This window comes from Podarcis gaigeae (genome assembly GCF_964106915.1).
Source record: "Podarcis gaigeae genome assembly, chromosome: 5".
Taxonomy (NCBI): domain Eukaryota; kingdom Metazoa; phylum Chordata; class Lepidosauria; order Squamata; family Lacertidae; genus Podarcis; species Podarcis gaigeae.
Window position 1 is genome coordinate 17,551,890 of NC_139681.1, and position 7,943 is coordinate 17,559,832.

Genomic DNA, 7,943 nt, shown 5'->3' on the forward strand with positions numbered 1-7,943 from the left:
CCCTGCCCCCTTCCTCCAACACTGGTTGGGCCCTCTCAATCATCTTGAGAAGCTGGAGCCGGATGTTGTTGGCCAGTGAATAAGGATGGTCTAGAAAACTTGGAGGTTCCTCGCTCTCTCTCTACCCTTTCCCAGGCAGACATCTCAGTCTCCTGTCCAAGCTGAGTTGCATCACAACACTTCCAACACCTTCGCCTGTGAACCCTTTCTGTACTCGTGGGTTTTGCTGAAAGGAGCACTGAAATGTTCTCCTGTTGAGCATCTGTGTGATCTTGTTGTGTTACTGCCACTTACTGGGATTCAAGCGAGGCAGAGCTCCATAAGCCAGAGCAGCTCAGAAACTTTGCCCATCCATTCCCCCTTTATTAACTCTGACTGCCCTCGCTGCTTTAGAACTCACTTATCACTCCCAAGGATCAACTTGGATGCTGTACTATAACACAATTTATTCTCTTGGTGACTGCATTTCTCTCAGAGAAGCACAGGAATGAATGAACATGGAACTCTATTAGGCCACATCAAAAGCACTGAACATCATCAGGAAACAAGGTAAAGATAAAATGAAACCATTTCTTAGGGACCGATAAAATGACTTACTCGAGTCCGAAAGACTAATCCAGACAACTTGCAATGAAATGCACTAGAACTCCCAACAGCTGCCGCTGACAAGTTAGCAATAGTAGGGTATTTTGGTGGCATTTGTTTTATGCATTTTGTATTCCCCTATCCCAGGGGAAGGAGGAGATATATTAATTGTCAGTGAAGTGAAGTTTACCTTACCTGATAGGCACTCTGTTTGCAGTTATGTATGTTAGCTTGCAGTGTACCTACTGCACCTTAAAACTGAGATACCAGAATGAAATTTTATACTGTATACGAGCTCAAGACAATATTCTGTCCTAGAATAAAATACTAGATCAACACACTCCACATTTCAAAGGGTAGAGGAAAAGTCACTAAATACATTGCACCAAATGGGAGCTGCAACTAAAAGTTGCGTATGGAAGAGCTTGTTTTTCATGTTCCAGCTAACCAGGGAAGCCCTTTTCCAGCATTCTTCATTCCATTCCCCCTCCTTTGCCATTTTCCATCGCTCACAACAGCATGTTCAGTCATTATTGGACTGTTTTGGGGAGATTCTTCACTCCACCCTCGTTGTTTCCCCCCTAAAACCTTTTTCTGTGTCTGCAAACCTCGGGGTTCCAGTCCCTCTGAATGTGCTAATGCCTTTTGCCTACATATCATAACTCAAGAGCATGAGTTTGCTATTCATATATATATATAGGTTTGATGATATGGCAATGCCTACTCTGAAGAGGGAAACACTGGAGTGAAATTTCGTGTGCGCATTCAGGTCACAATTCCATGTATAAAAGCAAAGTGTTGGTCCAAAAGCAAGGAGGAAAGCTTCCAAAATCCTCAGTTAGTACCGACCAAAATGGCACAAATGTCTTATCAGGCAAGACGTTCAATATAATGAGTCAATCTGAGGCAATACTAATACTAATCATAATCATATTTGTACCCCACCCATCTGACTGGGTTACCTCAGCCACTCTGGGCGGCTTCCAACACACATAAAAACATAATGAAACATTACACATTAAAAGGCTTCCCTATACAGGGCTGCCTTTAAATGTCTTCTGAAGGTTGTATAGTGACTCATCTCCTTGAAATCTGCAGGGACGGCTTCCCACATGGTGGGCGCCACTACCGAGAAGGCCCTCTGCCTGGTTCCCTGTAACTTCACTTATTGTGGTGAGGGAACATCCAGAAGGTCTTCGGTGCTGGATCTCAGTGTCTGGGATGAACGATGGGGGTGGAGATGCTCCTTCAGGTATACAGGGCTGAAGCCATTTAGGACTTTAAAGTTCACACCACCACTTTGAACTGTGCTTGGAAATGTACTGGGAGCAATTGTCTCGGACGCAGGGAAGTTGTGAACTGGCAGCAGGGCAGGAAATGTGCTTGCCTCATTATTACACACATGCCTGCCTGCCCGCCAGCCAGCCTTCCTACTCCAGCTATAACCAGTGGCCACCCACCTGACCAGGCTCTCTGCTGCCTCTTCCACCCTCTCGCTGCCTTGCTCCAAGGGAGGACAGCAGCATGTGCTAAAACCCCTGTTTGCGCACCCATCTTCAAAGGTGGGTGGGGAAATGTAAAATGTGTTGCATTTTAAAAGGCCTCTCCTAGTACAGTGGTACCTCAGGTTAAGTACTTAATTCGTTACGGAGGTCCGTACTTAACCTGAAACTGTTCTTAACCTAAAGCACCACTTTAGCTAATGGGGCCTCCTGCTGCCGCCGCGCCGCCAGAGCACAATTTCTGTTCTCATCCTGAAGCAAAGTTCTTAACCTGAAGCACTATTTCTGGGTAAGCAGAGTCTGTAACCTGAAGCGTATGTAACCTGAAGCGTATGTAACCTGAGGTACCACTGTATCGTGACAAGTTCTGATGGCAGAAATCCTCTCCTTGGCCTGTATTAAAACTATGCTTACCGCTAATGCTTCCCATACATTACAGAGCAAATGAGAGGGAGAAATGTAATTAGAAATTAAAATGTAAGATTCCAGTATTCACACAGGCATATATATCCAGGATGTTTACATTATAGAGCTAGAGGGAAACAGATGCACTTAAAAGCATAAATGGTTTTCCAAAATGCAAATTAGTAGGCAGCTTGCACAGAGCTACTTGAAGCCAATGGGATTCACGCACCCGAACGAGGCACAGGATTGCACCCTTTTTTCCCTGCCACCCTTAGATGGGGACAGGGGCAGTCTGTATTTAAGCCCCTTCTGAATTTCTGAGCTAGTGCTCTCATTCGGACCTTTTTACTTTGAGAGAATACGTCATCATTTATTCTATTAGAAAATAAATGTAAGGATATATTGTGGAATTTGCATTCCATTACCTTGGTTTGCATGCCATAAAACATTTATTACACCCTTGGGCTACAGGCTTAATAATGACTGGGTGAAATGCACTAATGTGGTATTGGCCTTGCTATAGAACAAAAGATTAATGTTCTTTGATGTCACCCAGCTAATAGTTGGGCTCACCAATTTGTCCCTTCAAAAGACATTACAGTCATTGAGACAACCCCACTAAGAAGTAAGGAAGCAAAAGAAGATGGAAGTCGAGCCATAAACTGAAGCTCCCTGAAACTATGTAAAAGTTTACATGGGATTTTTCTATCCATGAAATAAATCAAGGCCTAGTTTAGATTATACTCCACACCCCCAAGCATGGCAGCGAAGTGAGACGTAGCCTCTCGCCCCATCCACTCAGTGCACCTCTCCTGCTTCAAAGACCACATGTGTGGGGATCCAGACACCCCTTTGAAATTAAGAGGTATCCTCTTATGAGCAGGATTATTTGATGGCTATATTGGAATTTTCAGATCTATAGACAGGCATGAGACGACAGTGATAGTCCCAGACCCTCTCAGCTTCTTGTTATATAATTAATTTTAGTTGCTTCTTGTAAAGATAAAACTGTGTAATATTTTTTTTCCATGCTGTTTCTCCTCAAAATACAAGAGGAAGAAACTTCCAACAAGAGCAGCCATATATGTTTCTCATAAGTGTCCCATGCTGTTTAATCAGGTTCATTCCCAGGTAAATGTGCATAGTGGCGCGTTGTGCTATCTTGTTTCAAAATGTTCATTGCCTAATCTCCACAAAGTGGATGTGAACACCTTATGTCCTACTGGTTTCCTTTAGAAGTTTAAGTCAGATATTTTCCCTAAATCTCTTCTGCTGAAAGGAACTAGACTTGTGTATTTATCCTTGGCTGGATCATTCACTTAAGTATGAAAACTGAACATACACAGAGGCACTGCTACTCCAATTGCTTTGTTTTTCAGATTCCAGAATGTAGTGTTTGAAGCTCAGGATTCCATGTCCTGGTTGTATATACAGTGGTACCTCAGGTTACATACCCTTAAGTTACATATGCTTCAGGTTACAGACTCCGCTAACCCAGAAATAGTGCTTCAGGTTAAGAACTTTGCTTCAGGATGAGAGCAGAAATCGTGCTCCGGCGGTGTGGCGCCAGCAGGAGGCCCCATTAGCTAAAGTGGTGCTTCAGGTTAAGAACAGTTTCAGGTTAAGAACGGACCTCCGGAACAAATTAAGTGCTTAACCCGAGGTACCACTGTATACTGTTTTGGAACTGCAGGGGAACTGCCTCTTGTTGGTGTGCGTTCATGCCATTGAGGAAACAAAAGCCAAAGGGATCAGCTGAACTGCTTGGTTCTGTTCCAAAACATTTTGGTAGAGAATATAATTTTTACATTCTGCCAGTGCTTTTTTGGGGGGGTGGGGGACACAGGGGTATGCATACCCCTAAACATTTTGTGAATCTTTGTACTTTTGTCCATTTACCGTATTTATTTTTCCTGATTTGAACTATGAAATGGTGATTTTCTTGAGTCAAAATGAGAGTACAGTGGTACCTTGGGTTAAGTACTTAATTCATTCTGGAGGTCCGTTCTTAACCTGAAACTGTTCTTAACCTGAAGCACCACTTTAGCTCATGGGGCCTCCTGCTGCCGCCGCGCCACCGGAGCCCGATTTCTGTTCTTATCCTGAAGCAAAGTTCTTAACCTGAAGCACTATTTCTGGCTTAGTGGAGTGTGTAACCTGAAGCGTATGTAACCTGAAGCGTATGTAACCTGAGGTACCACTGTACCCCTAAACATTATTTTAGAAAGAAAGAAAAAGCACTGCATTCTGCTCCACCAGGGGGCAGAATGGATTCCACAGTCCACTCTGGAAATGGCACTATCGCTGCTCCCTTGTTGCGCTGGTAGCTTCCGAGTTTATGAAGAAAGGCATCACAAGGTTGCACTTATGGGTGTTTGTTTCAGGGTAGCCTCGGATGCTCAGAGACATTCAGCATGCTGAGGAAGGCGTGATCCTGGCAAACATGCCAGAAGCCTCTGGGCATATAAGGTAAGGCCCATCTCCAAGGCTATTTTGAGAACAAACCTGGAACCTCCTAGAAACTAAGCTTTACCCCCTGCCGGAACATGGGACTATGGCTGTTGCAGAAAAAATAATAATTGGGAGTCTCTCTCAGCCCCTCAGTCTGCTGCTGTTGTCCAAACAGCTTTGTTAATATTCCAGAACATACAATTTTCCCATTTTAGATTTATGAGCTGCGGCGGGTCTTGACAGCGTGACCGTTTTGCCATTTGTTTCCCTCACAAGTTCCCCCTCCATTTCTCCAGCCTTCAGATCCTTCGGAGAACTCCTCCCTCCATCGCCCGTCCTTTGCTGGCTCTCACTCAAGAGGCTAACAGGCAGTAATGGAATGCTGGGCAGCCATGAGAGGCAAGATTCCACCGCCCTGCATATTGCTGACCACGGATGCCAGCTCAGCACATCTTGATAACTCATAACCCCTTGCCATAGGTTTTTATAGAGTGCCTGGTCTATTGTAAATCACTAACTCTCTGTCATCGACCCAGCTCCATCCCTGATTCATAGCATCAGGAATTAAACTACTGTCACACTGTGTGGAGAGAAGATAACCATTTATGGCACCAGTATAATAAAAACAAAACAGGGGAAAAAACAAAACAAAAATAGACTGTCTTGGAAGCAATGAATTATGGACCAGCCTCAAAGGTCAAATTATTATCTTGAATTTCTTTATTTAAGCAACCCAAACAAATATTTCTTCACCCTCAAACCCCCATGATTTAAAGGTGAATGACAGGTTATACAGACTGGCCTCTTACCACAAGTGTTTATTTTGGATGGCCCAATACTGAAGGCCACTTCATCTTTAAGACATTCTCACATTTTGAACTCTGGTTTGGCTGAGTGAAACCGATGGCTTTTTATTCTCTTGTTGTTTGTAGCACAGTATCTCCCTTGAACATTGAGACTTCAGAATGAAAGTTGGTGTGCACATTCAGGACATCACAACATTTCCCATTTGAACACCAGCAACCTCTCCCCCTGCATAGTCCTGTCTCTTTTTCTACTCCTTCAGATGTGGTGGCCATTTTGTGTTATGCCACACCCCCACAGCAGCCTGTTTGTGGCTGGCGCCCACAGCACTTTTTGGAAATTCCAAATGCCCATTGGCCCAAAAAGGTCAGTGACCCCTGGTTTAAGCAAAGCAAAATCCCCACAAGCCCAGGATGTCATGAGCAACTGCTGCTTGTTTCAAACCACATTCAAAAGTTTCAAGTTTCCTCCTTATGGGCGTGAAAAATCGGGGTAGTGTATGTAAATCCAAGACCAACCATGGTTTGTTCATACTGCAGCCAACCATGGTTTCTTGTTGCATGTGAATCAGGCCAGTGCCTTTCTTCCTATATACATAAAAGTGTAAGACTGTCGTCATGCTGCAGCTCATGTGGCTGCTGATAGGTGGCTATGCCAGCTCCAGTTAAATGCAGCTGCAGCAAGGTTTAACAGAGGGGAGAGGCACTTCACAGAGCAATTTAGCAAGCTGCTCTGAGAAGCACCTCCCTGCTCCCTTAAAATGGGAGATTTGGGGCAAGCTATGAGGGGATAAGTTGAAGGGGTGGGTGAGTAGTGAGAGACGGGAATTTGTTCAGGTGTGGGGAAGGGCAGTTGGCAAACAGGTTGGGTTAGGGGAGTCCATTAGAACCACAGCAGACGTTTGGTGCCACAAAACGAAATTCTGTTTGTGACAGGGATCAGACATTTTAAAAACATGTTCTCTGGGCCGGAGGCATGCAGTAGCTTTTAGGTGTCCCAAATGAGACTTCACGCCTTGTGATACACAAACATGCACCATGTTCTCTTGCCTCCTGTCAAACAGGCTTTTCAGGAGCATGGCAAACACCCATAAAGCCAAGAAACAATTGCCAATACTGAAATGAGCATACATACCACAGACAATTGTATCACCTGCAAGTTACTCTGGAGAAAAAACAACCCCTCTTCTGCTTTCAGTCTCAGTTCTGTGATAGACCACTCGTCACGTGGGTTTTCTCCGTATCTTGAAAAGAAGCGAGCTCATTTTAATCAATAACAAAGGCTAGACATTTTGTTGTTGAAAGCTACAGAACACAAAAACATGGGAGTTTTAATTAAAGGCTCTGCATGTCTTTAATTAATACTGTTTGCCAACAAGAGTGTCTTATTGAGTGTAAATGGTGGATTTGTTGATGCTATAACTCAAGCCAAACCTTCCCCACAAAGAACTCATGTTAGCAACTGTAATTTAACAGGGAACATGGAGTGCCATAACTAGACAGTTCTGGTTCAAATAATATGCCCCCACTCCACCCCTGGGAACCCCTAAGGGTGAATTAAGAATGGCTGTTGATGTGAAAGGTTACTGCTGCTGAAATGACAAGTTCTCACTGTTCAGGAAGGCTACTGTTGTTGCTTGAAGGTGTGGTGCAAAAGTGTCGCTGCTCTCCAATGCTGCACACCAAATCTCTCTCCCCCCCCCCCCCATTTCCCCATCTCCCACCAGCAGTATGCAGGGGTTCAGTGTGCAAAACCACAGCAGCATGAGTGTGCCTGACCTGAGTCCCTTTCTTTGACTCTGAGCAAGCTGGTATCTGATTATTCATCCAACATTTCAAACATGTGCCTAATTTCCCCCTGAAACAAACCTTGGGCTCAGGTTTCGATAGGAAACTAAGCCACACTATGGCTTAGCTCCTAGCAGCATGACAGCAGCAAGAGCAAAGGAGCAGAGGCAGTTTGAGGGTAATTCAACCGGTGCAGCTGCAATAATGCTGTAGAAAGTCTACCACTGCAGAAAAGGAGCAAAGCACCTGCAGTTTTGACGTCTACATCGGCACGCTGCAAATTCACCTTCAGACCATAGTTAACTATGGTTTAAGGTGGCATGTGAATCACACCATTTAATGGGCCTGGTTTTTCAGCATGGGCAGGACTTACTTCTGAGTAAACACACAGAATATTTCTTTTTTTTAT

General features: G+C 44.3%; 1 long non-coding RNA gene across 1 annotated transcript; it reads left to right on the top strand.

Annotated features, from left to right (window-relative positions):
- The first annotated feature begins 1,891 nt into the window (after positions 1–1,891).
- Positions 1,892–5,526, top strand: LOC310844426. The gene is made up of 3 exons (XR_014564115.1): positions 1,892–3,623; positions 4,877–4,961; positions 5,240–5,526. It is a non-coding gene; the product is annotated as an uncharacterized lncRNA (long non-coding RNA).
- The last annotated feature ends 2,417 nt before the right edge of the window (positions 5,527–7,943 follow it).